Below are 13418 nucleotides of genomic sequence, written 5' to 3'. Positions count from 1 at the left end.
TCCACTAGAATAGGTGGTGAGAAGCAGTACATTTCTGCCTGATATTTTGAAGACAGGATTAGCAGGATTTTGTGATTTGACATGGAGTGAGGGGGTGAAATATGTGTGGGAGGAGAGGGAGAGTTAAAGACAAATTTAATTCTAGAATGTTTAACCCATTAACCAAAAATAAAATTAAATTAATAACTTAGAGAAGGAGGCATGTGAATAGATCAAATGTGACTGAATGTGCATGATTTGGGAAAAGGGATATCAGGAGCTCAATTTTGACTCAAGTCAATTAGAGATATGCACATATGTGAAATTCATTCAGCAGCACCAAATGGTGTCAGAATGTTGTAGCTGGCACTCATCCTTTCTCCCTAATGCCCTGACCACAGGGTTTCAGACAGGGAATAAGGGGTACAGAGGTGCGAGGTGGGACAAGATTAGTGAACAGAATCCATCTTCCTTTTCTTACTGCAGAGAATGTCTGTCATTTATTTGCTACCCAGATCAAATGACTGAAGTCTGAGATTCTGCAACCCTCCTAAATGAACAAGTTATGAAAGATATTTTATTACCTGGTGCCACTTGCTGAAGTGTCAGGCAGGGCAGGTAGTAGATAGAATAAGCCTATCAGAGGAGGGCAGTCTTTGCTCCGGTAAGGAGAAGTTGTACAATTTTAGATAAACTTGTGTGCTGGAACATTGAATTTTATTTTGGAGAAGATATGCACAAAAACAAAAATTTTGTTGGTGCCTATAGGGGATGACCTCTAAGCTCCTCTGTTTCAACCATTTCTCAGTATCCTGGCAGCAGCAGTTTGACAGGGGTGAGGTTTCATCATCTCATTGCTGTCTGAAAGTCTAGTAGGCTCTAGAGGCAACAGTCTCAGTCTACAGTATGAAGGGTCAATGAATGCAAAGATGGATGACTATGAATTGTAGTAGGCTCAACGGTTGGTCCTAGAGCCCCCTAGAAAAGACACCTGGCTCTATCATCAAAGTGGTGTAATTCCAGAAGGAAATGAGTCTAAATACAGATGGAAATAAATATCCATCAAATTTCTCTACTGATAAGATCCAAAATATGATCTTAAAGACAAAAGAGAAAGTTGGGCCCTACCCTGAATACCAAACACATATCTTTCCTCTGACTCCTAATGTACAGGGCCCAATTCCCTATTTGAATTGGTGAGTGGAAAAGACATCTCTATAGGTGTATTGCATCAAACGGAGGGTATTTTGAGGGTGACTTGAGTTTAAATCTGTAAGGAATACAGAATTTTTATAAATAAAGCTGTTTTTTGTCAGTCCCTATATATGCATGTGTATATATGTATACACATATGAAGCCTCCACTGTCAGATTCTTATCAAGCCAGTTGATGATTTCATTGCATTTGTCAAGAATCTTCTGTTTGTTCCCATCATTGATCCTGCCTTGAAGTTCTTCATCTTCGACAGTTGCTTTCATGTTGAATGCACAGGATTCAAGTGAGTTCTTGGAAGACACCTTGTCCTGCTGCTTCTCATCTTCAGCTTCATACTTCTCAGCTTCCTGGACCATGTGCTCAATGCCTTCCTTGCTCAGGCGACCCTTGTCATTAGTGATGGTAATCTTGTCCTCTTTTCCTGTACTCTTACCCACAGCAGAGACATTAAGGATGCCATTGGCATTGATATAAAAAGTGACTTCAATCTGAGGGACATCTTGAGGTACAGAAGGTATGCCTGTGATTTCATACTTCCCAGGCAGGTTGTTTTCCTTGGCCATGGCATTCTCATCTTCATAAACCTGAATGAGCACTCCAAGCCAGTTGTCAGAGTAGGTGGTGAAGGTCTGTGTCTGCTTGGTAAGAATGGTAGTATTGTGCTTGATGAGGACGGTTATGACTCCACCGGCCGTCTCAATGCTGAGGGAAGGAGGGGTGACATTCAACAGCAGCAAATCTTGAACATTTTCAGATTTGTCCCTGGAGAGGATGGCTGCCTGGACAGCTGCACCATAAGTAACAGCCTCATCAGGATTGATGCTCTTATTCAGCTCTTTTCTATTGGAGAAGTCCTGAAGGAGTTTCTGAGTTTTGGGGATATGTGTCCCCACCAGGACAATATCATGGATATGGGACTTGTCAAGCTTGGCATCCTAAAGGGCTTACACTACAGGGTCCAGGGTACCATGGAAAAGTCAGCATTCAGCTCTTCAAATTCAGCATGTGTGATAGAAGTATAGAAGTTGATTTCTTCATAGAATGAATCCGTTTCAACACTGGTCTGGGTGCTGGAAGAGAGAGTACACTTAGCATGTTCACAAGCAGTACAAAGGAAATGAACATCCCTCTTATTCTCATTGATATCTTTGTGCTTGAACTCTGCAATGAAACAGTTGACCATTTGGTTGTCAAGGTCTTCTTCACCTAAGTGGGTGTCACCAGCTGTAGGTTTGACCTCATATATTCTATCTTCAATTGTGAGAATTGACATATCAAAGTACCACCTGCCAAGTCAAAGATCAGTACATGTCTTTCAGCTCCAACCTTTTTGTCTAAGCCGTAAGCAATAGCAGCAGCAGTTGGCTCACTGATGATTTTAAGTACGTCGAGACCAGAAATAGTTCCAGCATCTTTGGTAGCCTGCTGCTGTTGGATGTTACTCCTCTTTCCCTGGCTGGTTTGGCTCAGTGGATTGAGCATCGGCCTGCGAGCTAAGTGTCGCTGGTTCGATCTTCCAGTCAGGGCACATCACAGAAGGAAAACTCTGACTCCCAAAAACCTCCGCTGCCTTGCGGCATACCTCTTCAGGGGAAAGGCTAAGGGAGTAAACCCCGACAGAAAATCCGGAGCCGGAGTCCCTAAAGCGGTTTGACGTTGTAGTCAACACCGGCAACTCCTGCGGCGCACCTGAAGCCAAGCTGTATTGACTCCGTCTTTCCCTTGGACCCTTCAGCTGCGAAGAGAGGGGGGGTCTGCTGCATGGGCAACAGCAGACCCTCCATATCACCCTGCCCAGGCTCTGTAGCTTCAGCTTCACTGGAGAGGACACTCCAGCGTCATCGCAAGATGTCGATTCAACACGGGAGGAGACAGATACCGTGTCACTCCCGAGTCGGACTGCACAGCCATTCTCGGCGGTGCAGATAGACTCTTTTTTTTTTTTTTTTTTAATGTTTTTTATTGATTATATTGTTACAACAGTTCCAATTTTCTCCCCCTTGTTCCCCTCCCCCCAGCTCCCCCCTCCCCCAGCAATCCCCCCCAAGTCCATACCCCTGGTTCGTAAAAATTAACTATCCCCCCCCCTCAAATATTAGGACCCTTTGTAATCTTGTAAAGGACAATGGGCGAAGGTCTCAAGCTCCTCTAGCTGCTTCAAGCTGGACATGGTCATCGTCCTACCTACCCTTGGGTCCAGAAAACCCTAATAAGAGTGGGGGTGTGGAGGGGAGGGTGGCCTTCCCACATGGGGAAGGATCGTGCAGACTCCAGGTCAGTTGGCTGCCTCCGGTCAACGGCGTGCTTGGTTCAACAGGCTGGTGTCCTTGTTGTGTTCTGAGGGCAACAGATTTGGTGAAAAGGGTTAAAAGACATCATTCAATCCATAACTACTAGATGACAAAAGGCAGGGATTAATTTTTCAATGTTCCATATTAGGGAAAAAAAAAAAAGTTTCTTTGTAAGAAGGTGTGCTAGGCACATCTCGCCTGTCCAAAACCCTTTTGCCCACTATACTTAGTTTGGGCTGAGGTAAATAGTTTAGGTTTTTCCCCCTTTCAGACCTCTGGGTCTTTTCTGTCCAAGCCATTAGGATAGAAAAGAGAAACCAGTTTTAAAGTGAAGCCCACAGACCACCCCATTCTTCCCCAACCCAGCCATTTGGTTCAGCCAAACCATTGAGTCTCAGGAGGCAGCGCTGCAGAGAGGATTAAGTGAGGCTTATGCGTACAGATAATCACTCAGGTAATGCGATCATAGGCTTATGTCCTTTGAAAACAAAAAACACGTGTTAATTTATGTAACATAACCCGCAAACAAGTCTCTAAATCTGGAGAAGAAACTTTTAAGACGGTTAGTTGCCCTGTTTTATACTCTACTACTGATCATTGTGATTTTCCTTGAATAATAATTTTTCTCCCTAAGGTTACCCTCCTTGTCTTTAAAGGGACTACATTAAATCCATTTTTAATTTATCCTGTTCGTTTGCATAAACATAACAAGAGCAGCAAATGATCACTTATGATCTTTAGTTCTGCTTTGCTGGAACTTACCCAAGGAATATTTGGGGTGACCTTCAGTCTGTTCTTCAGGGCACAGAAGCTGTGCCACATATCTGGCATTCATCCTTGCCTGTACACACCTGTTTTTTCCAAGTCTTTCTGGTCTTTCCTTGTGCCTTAAGGTCCCTTCTAGCCATCTTTCAGGAAAACAACCTTCGTTCCTTCCCTGGAAAGATTGCTGTGGACCGCACAACCAACCATGGTACCAGGCCTTTTATCTCACGGGCTTTTATTACCTTTGAAAGTCATTCCCAGTTCCTCAGGGCTTTCTGGTAACAATCTGAGCCCAAGTATGTTTCCTTTAGGCTTGACATTCCAGTCAAAGACTTGGTCAAAAAAAAAAAAAGAACCTCTGTTGACAACTGGTCTTATTAGTTCTATGCAAAGGAACTTATGTCATTACTTACTTGTTTAGAATGCCAAATTCTGGAGGGATCAAATAGGGAGAAAAATATACAACGTGAAGGAAAATCTTTGTCCTAATATTCACTGAACTGGCATTTCCATTCTTCATATTTTCATTTTTCCCCCACTAAAAAATTTTGGTTTGTTTTTCCATTACAGTTGTCTCACTTTTTTAGCCCTCTTGTTTCCCTGCACCCTGTCCCTCCCCTCCCCCACATTTAGTCCCCACTCAGTTGCACCTGTCTGTGGGTCATTCATATATATATATATTTTTTAACTTGACCCATCCCCTTACACCTTTCTTTTCCTCCCCCCCGCCCCCCTTGTTACTGTTAGTCTACTTCTTGTTTACATACCTCTGGTTCAATTTTGCTCATTTGTTTGTGTTGTTCATTAGTTTCCTGTAATAGGTGACAGCATAAGGTATTTTTCTTTTGTTGCCTGGCTTATTTCACTAAGCATAATTTTCTCTAGTTCCATCCATGTTGTTGCAAATGGTAGAAGTTCCTTCTTTCTTTCTGCTACATAGAATTCCATTGTGTAAATGTACCACAGTTTTTTGATCCACTCATCTACAGATGGGCACTTAGGTTGTTTCCAGCACTTGGCTATTGCAAATAGTGCTGCTAGGAACATTGGAGTGCATAGGTTCTTTTGAATTGGTGTTTCGGGATTTTTTGGATATAATCCTAGCAATGGAATTGCTGGTTCAAAAGGCAGTTCCATTTTTAGTTTTTTAAGGAAATTCCAAACTGTTTTCCACAGTGGCTGCACCAATCTGCATTCCCACCAGCAATGCACCAGGGTTCCCGTTTCTCCGCATCCTCTCCAGCACAAGTTGTTTGTTGATTTGTTGATGATTGCCATTTTGACTGGTGTGAGGTGGTATCTCATTGTGGTTTTAATTTGCATCTCTCTGATGGCTAGTGATGTTGAGCATACTTTCATATGTCTATGGGCCCTCTGTATGTCTTCTTTGGAGAAGCGTTTGTTCAGGTCCTTTGCCCATTTTTTAATTGGGTTGTCTGTCTTCTTGGTGTTGAGTCGTATGAGTTCTTTATATATTTTGGAGATCAATCCCTTGTCTGAGATGTCATTGGCGAATATATTTTCCCATATGGTTGGTTTCCTTTGCATCTTGCTGATGTTTTCTTTAGCTGAGCAGAAACTTTTTAGTTTGATGTAGTCCCATTTGTTTATTCTTTCCTTTATTTCCCTTGCCTTAGGAGATATATCAGTGAAAATGTTGCTACGTGGGATATCTGAAATTTTCCTGCCTATTTTTTCCTCTAGGACTTTTATGGTATCACGGCTTACATTTAAGTCTTTGATCCATTTTGAGTTTATTCTGGTGTATGGTGTGAGCTGGTGGTCTAGTTTCATTTTTTTGCATGTCCCTGTCCAGTTCTCCCAACACCATTTGTTGAAGAGGCTCTTTTCATTCCATTTGATGTTCTTTCCCCCTTTGTCAAATATTAGTTGACCATATGAACCTGGGCTTATTTCTGGGCTCTCTATTCTGTTCCATTGATCTATATGTCTGTTTTTATGCCAGTACCAGACTGTTTTGATTACCGTGGCCTTGTAGTATAGTTTGATATTGGGTATTGTGATTCCTCCTACTGTGTTCTGCCTCAAAATTGTTGTGGCTATTCGGGCTCTTTTTTGGTTCCATATAAATTTTTGAAGTATTTGTTCTAGGTCTGTGAGATATGTTGCTGGTATTTTAATAGGGATTGCATTGAATCTATAAATTGCTTTGGGTAGTATGGACATTTTAATGATGTTGATTCTTCCCATCCATGAGCATGGTATACGCTTCCATTTATTTGTATCTTCTTTAATTTCTTTCTTCAGTGTTATATAGTTTTCTGTGTACAGGTCTTTTACCTCTTTGGTTAAGTTTATTCCTAGGTATTTTATTTTTCTTGTTGCTATGGTAAATGGGATTTTTCTTTCAGTTTCTATCTCTGAGTTTTTATTGTTGGTGTATAAAAATGCCTTCGATTTCTTAATATTGACTTTGTATCCTGCTATTTTGCCGAATTCACTTATTAGATTGAGTAGTTTTTTTGTGGAGTCTAAAGGATTTTCTATGTACACTATCATGTCATCTGCAAATAATGACAGTTTTACTTCCTCTTTTCCAATTTGGATGCCTTTTATTTCTTTTTCTTGTCTGATTGCTGTGGCTAGAACTTCCAAGACTATGTTGAATAGGAGTGGAGAGAGCGGACATCCTTGTCTTGTTCCTGATCTCAGGGGGAATGCTCTCAGTTTTTGCCCATTGAGTATGATGTTGGCTTCAGGTTTCTCATATATGGCCTTTATTATGTTGAGGTATGCTCCCTCTATTCCCATTTTGCTGAGAGTTTTTATCATAAATGGGTGTTGTACTTTATCAAATGCTTTTTCCGCATCTATTGATATGATCATGTGGTTTTTGTCTTTCATTTTGTTTATGTGGTGTATCACGTTTATTGATTTGCGAATATTAAACCATCCTTGCATCCCTGGGATGAATCCTACTTGATCGTGGTGTATGATCTTTCTAATGTGTTGCTGGATCCGGTTTGCCAATATTTTGTTGAGGATTTTAGCATCTATGTTCATCAGCGATATTGGTCTGTAGTTTTCTTTCTTTGTTGTGTCTTGACCTGGTTTTGGAATTAGGGTTATACTGGCTTCATAGAACGAGTTTGGGAGTCTTCCCTCTTCTTGTATCTTTTGGAATAGTCTGAGGAGGATAGGAGTTAGTTCTTTCCTAAATATTTTGTAGAATTCACTTGTGAAGCCATCTGGTCCTGGGCTTTTGTGTGCTGGGAGTTTTTTGATTACTGCTTCAATTTCGCTAGCTGTTATTGGTCTATTCAGAATTTCTGCTTCTTCTTGATTCAGTTTGGGCAGACTATAGTTTTCCAGGAATCTGTCCATTTCCTCTAGGTTGTCAAATTTCTTGCCATACAGTTGTTCGTAATAATTTCTTATAATTCTTTGTATTTCTGTGGTATCAGTTGTGATTTCTCCTCTTTCATTTCTGATTTTATTTATTTGGGTTCTCTCTCTTTTTTTCTTGATGAGCCTGGCTAAAGGCTTGTCAATTTTGTTTATCTTTTCAAAGAACCAGCTCCTACTCTTGCTGATCTTTTGAATTGTTACTTTAGACTCTATGTCATTTAATTCTGCTCAGATAGACTCTTAAGAAGCTACACCATCGTCTCTCTCGAGATGGATGGCTGCTGATGATGCCGATATGTATATTATGTATATATACACATATGTACACATATACATCTGTATGTATATATGCATACATAATATATATGAATAGATGTTTATATAAATTCATATATATATATATATATATATATATATATATATATATATAGCTTATTAGAAGGTTCTGTTGCAGTCCACAAATTGTGTGTTTGTGTGTGTGTGCGTGTGTGTAAAGTCTAGACTCACAGACTTCTTTAGAGCATAGACTTCTCAGAATACCCTTTAAGAGTTCTCAGGTAGGGCTGTTATTAGCATTGTTACTAAGATTTCAGTCATTCTATTGTCTAGTTATCTGACAGCAGAGAATACGTATGTGCTTGAGTCAAGGGTGATCTGTGTGCAGACTATATATTGAATCTTGCAATTTTTGTTTTCACCACAGGTTTTAAGGGTATATTTTTCATTATTATCTTGGAGAGATTTGGGGTTCCATGTAGGAATGTTATTAAGGTATGATATTACTTCTGGCCAAGGAATTTTTTAACAGGGCCAATGCAGCTGGGCTCCTACTGAGAGTACTGAAGCCAGACTATGCAGTGAAGGAAGCTCATCTGACAATGAAGTGTGCAATTTGCAAGGGTACAGCCCACAGTTACAATATCAGCACACACTGAAACTTTCCCTTTTAGACAGTTCTTCTAATTTGAAAATTACTTGATAGTAGAGATGAATTCATATTAGTATTTCAAAGAAGTCCAACTCAAGTTTGAACTGGCAGAGGCTGGGATATGACACTTTTGCATGTCAGTCTTTACTCTGTGTCCAAAGGATCAGCCGTGGTAACATCCTAGCTCCTGCAGAACATGAAATCTTTCTCTGATTTCTATTCTCAAGAGATGGCATTTCTTTTGTGGAGGGTTGGCAGGGCTGACCCATGGGATCCTATTAGAATAGAAGACTTTAGAGACTATTATAGTCCACTAATAACTTTACAAGTCCCCAGGGAGGCATTGTAACTCAACTCCCACACATAGAACACTCAAACTGAATTATTCTTTACTCTCAAGTAAACTGTGCCTGTTTTTTTTCTTCTTTTTTTTTTCTCCCCTTTTGTTTTTGACTCCTTAACTGACACAAGGGAAAGTATCCATTTACTCTAGCGGAAATGAAAAGTTCTTTCCTTTCCTTATAATTTTCTGATGATCGGGAATCTATATGTAAAAATTAACAATGGACTTTTAGATCCCTTTAATTTTTTCTACACACTGTCCCCTTTCAATTTACACTCTAGTGGTAAAAAATTAATTTAAAAAAAATTCAGGCTAGCAGACACACGTGGCCCCCTACCAAAAATCATCCTGAAAGAAAATAATGCTTTCTCGTGTTGCTGTTGATAAAATCTACAGTTAGCAGTACATGCATAATCCTTCGTTGAGAAATATATTGCAAGATAGCATGATATCAAATTGTGAAAACAAAACAGAACAAATCAAAAACAGATCCACAGAAACCGATTTTCTTTGCACCTTCATTTATTACCAGCAGGGGAAGATACTGTGAATTAAAGTGTATAAAAATTAGAGAGAAAGTGCATAAATTTTATATATTTATAAGAAGCTAAGCTTAAAAGTACTATAGAGTGTAAGCTTTTAAAAATAGGTGAACTTTTTCAAAACCTAGATGTATATGACAGAGGATGAGAGTATAAATTTTTTTCTGACAATAATTATGTATTACTATTCATGTACTTCTTTAAAATATATATTATTAACTTCCAGAGTTTACATGTCAAATGTTTGTATTCTAAACAGGTAAATGCTGACTTCATAGTTTTTCATTTTTTAAATAGTAGAATTTTAATTAAAACATTAAAATAATGGTTGACAACATTAATCATCATATCCAACATGTGTTATTTAACTTTGCAAAATAAACTACACCTACTTTTATATTAATCCCGGTACCAGTTTTCTCATTATATACTTCAAATTCAAAACTGTTTTTTATTTTTATTGCATTTATTAGGGTAACATTGGTTAACAAAATTATATGTTTCAGATGTACAGTTCTATAACACATCATTTTCTTACTGTATTTTGTGTTCACCTCCCAAAATCAATTCATATTTATTCTTAAAGAATAAGTGAGCAGTCAGATTCACATTTTCCTTTAAATGTCCTTCAGGTCTTTGCTTTAACATTATTTGGTAGCCGACAGGGTCTGTGAATATTTGTTTGTTATTTGTCTGGTTTGTTTGCTTTCAGGTCATGTGTCATAAATAATCACCTTTGCACTTATAAATAAGCACATAATTGCTCAGTATCTGAGTAAATATATCAATTTTCTCTCAGGTAGTACTCAAAAGCTGATTTAAGCTAACCATCCAAGCTCAGAGTAGCCATTATCAGAATTTTAGAGAAAGAGTAAAGAGTGTGAGACAAAAATACAGTTAAATATTTTATGCGATTTGAAGGAAGTAAAATTTGTTTAAAGTATTTAGGAATATATATGCATATATGTATATATATCTTCAAAAATAACTACTAATGCAATCATTCTCTATTGTAGAATTAGAAATATCACAGACATCTTTAAACCAATACAATTATTAACTTGAAAAGACACAGTTTCATTTCATTAACCATAAAATTAAAAATAAAAGTAAAAAGAAAGTATAGGAAGTGAACATATCGTACAGATGAAAGGAATTATTTCAAATATATAAATATAAAAATAAAATACATTCAACTGTCTTCCCTCATAAAAAAGTTTATGTTCCACTGTTTGACAAACTACAAGATTTAACTGCCAGCAGGCCCTATTATGCACAGAACAAGTTAACTGGAACTCAAGTATACTGGAATTGTATACTTCAGATAGCCCCAAATTTCAGTTAATATGGTTCTTTATAATGTAAGGACTGCTTGTATATTTTTGATATGTAAGCCTCTGAATAATAACAAAAAAGACACAGTTATTTTATTTTATATAATTTTTAGTGGATATACAGTGCCTTTAATTTGAATTTCTTTTTAAAAATTTTATTGCATTTTTTCCATTACCACTTAACCCTTTTTAAACTTTAAAAACTAAGTGTTTACAAATGTGTACCTGGCAGAAAGTTAATAATGGTATTAATTAATTAAAATAAAAACACATGTAACAATGCTAATAAGATTCAAAATAGTATTTTGACCAAATTTCAAAAGCAGCCTTTTTAGGGCTCCCAGAATACTTATAGACATAAGCATTTATTTGATAAACACTATAGTAGCTAAATAAGCAAAACCCAAGACAAGCAAGGAAGAATTGACAGACATATTACTGTGTGGTCTTCCTGGCATAATTTAAATTAAGTAATCAATAATTATATCAAGAATGGAATGGTATTATCAATAAGGTTGATTTAAGTGCTGTCAGTAGAAATCTACAAACACAACACGTGCTCTCACTCAGTCAATAAAAACCTGAGATAAATTGTCATGTGAAAGACTCTATAATCTTAAAAATCAAGAAGAATGATTCAGGAGCTGAGTTATCAGATTACACTATTCTGAAAGGGGAAATTAAACGATAAAGTTTAAGCAATACAAAGTTATTAATGAAGGTAAGATAATATAAAATAGATTAATTAACCATTTTTTGATGAAAAAAATCTTCAGAAAGCTCCAGAAGTTCTAAACATCTTCTCAGAAACAAAAATTACTGATGTTAATGCATGAAATATTTTAAAATCCAAGAATAATACAAAGAAAGCAAGCAGGCAGTTTAAGTAGCTAAAAAAATAAGTTACAGAATCAACTAAAATGGGGAGGTGTTTGGTATCAAATTGACAAGTACATAAGATTAATACATTACTAAAAGAATTGTACTTTTTATAATTAATAATAAATCCAATAACAGATTCTTAAATTTTAAGATTAAAAAATCACTGGAAATATAATTTTCTCAATCAATAAGTTTGTTTTATCCTTATGTACATTTGTAGCTTAAAGGATGTTCTAAATTTCAAACAAAGCATGTTAATTCTGCCTTTTGCACTTTTTTTGGCCAAATGAGCCCCATAAAATGTATTATACTTCTGATCAAATTCATGTCTACTTAATCTAGATACCTATAACTACACACAAGAGTTATTTCCTAGACATCAAAAATATATTCAGTCTCAATTCATTTTTGTTTTGTATTCCCCCTGCTGTAGACTGAATACCTGTGTCCCCCCAGAACTCATATGCTGAAACCTAATCCTCAATGTGATGGTGTTTGAGGGTGGGGCCTTTCAGGGATGATTAGGTCATGATGGGAGAGCCCTCATCAATGGGATCAGTGCCCTTATAAAGGGACCCCAGAGAAAGAGCTCCCTTGTCCTTCTGCCACACGAAGACACAGAGAAAAGACAGCTGTCTCTGAGTTAAAAAGCAGGCCCTCACCAGACCCCGAAACTGCAGGTGCAGTGAATCTGAATGGACTAAGAACCCCCCCCACACACACACACACACAATTAGACTAGTGATGATAATCTTAAAGCCACGTCAGTGGAATAGAAAGGCTACAATTTTAGTTTTATCTTTTGGGGAAGGCCGAATATAAATGATCTCTGCCATTCAAAAAACATTTAAAATGCCATTTCGATTTAAAGCCTGAAAGAAGTAAACTTTACCAACTCTTTTCATCAAATTTCTTTACATTGTCATTTTTGTTTTGTTTTGTTTTGTTTTGTATTACAAAGAGCCAATTCTTTCCTACTCACTGGGTTCCAGAAACAATAGATGCGTTTCATATTTGGGAGGCTTCAAATATCTTAACATACTCTATTATCATGCCTTTCAGTTTGCAAATAAGCCTATTCTTATTGTTTAAGCTCATCTCTACTTTAGTTAAAAGCAGACAGTAATAAACAATTTATACAAGTATTTCTAATATTCTATTTTCCAACCTCATTCTTAGGTCCACAATCTCAATAAAGCCTTAGTTGATTACCCAAAGGGAAAATGTTAGCAGACATTATGCTACTGCATAGTATAGATCTGCAGTATTAAGCTCTATACATTTATATTCTGACAGAAAACACAGGTCTCTGGACAAGAGAGCAGACAGTCTACAGGCATTGCATGTTGGTTTCCCATGCTCATTACTCCTCAGCCTGCTTAGGAGTCAGATGTTCACCTTTGTGCAATAGGGTGCACAATAGTAGAGGAGCCCCGTAATTACGAGACTGAGTACTTACATAGAGCTGCTAGCACAACTGGCCATCTTCCCTTCAAGAAAGAGAGAGACCTTATCTTTTGCTCTGGAAAGTAAGAAGAGAAAGAAAACAAAAAAAGAATCTCTAGGTTTACTACTTTGAAATGTGAGCCAACATCTCTATGGTGAGAAGATGGAAGCAGACAGGGCAGGTAAGAGACATCCTTTACATTACAGCGTGTCTATTTCCTTTCTCGGAAGGCCCAGGCAATGCAGCAACACTGAGAAATACAGGGATAATGTTTTTCCATGAGGTTCTTCATCTTCATCTTTCCGATAGATCCTGTCATTGTT

At 37.6% G+C, this 13418-nt stretch overlaps 1 pseudogene; it reads right to left on the bottom strand.

The window, feature by feature from the left end:
• Window positions 1-1298: 1298 nt before the first annotated feature.
• LOC150020710 (heat shock cognate 71 kDa protein pseudogene) lies at window positions 1299-2676 on the bottom strand (annotated as a pseudogene).
• Window positions 2677-13418: the final 10742 nt, after the last annotated feature.

This window comes from Furipterus horrens, unplaced genomic scaffold (genome assembly GCF_987537825.1).
Source record: "Furipterus horrens unplaced genomic scaffold, mFurHor1.1.pri manual_scaffold_1, whole genome shotgun sequence".
NCBI lineage: Eukaryota > Metazoa > Chordata > Mammalia > Chiroptera > Furipteridae > Furipterus > Furipterus horrens.
This window is presented reverse-complemented; position numbering and strand designations above follow the sequence as displayed.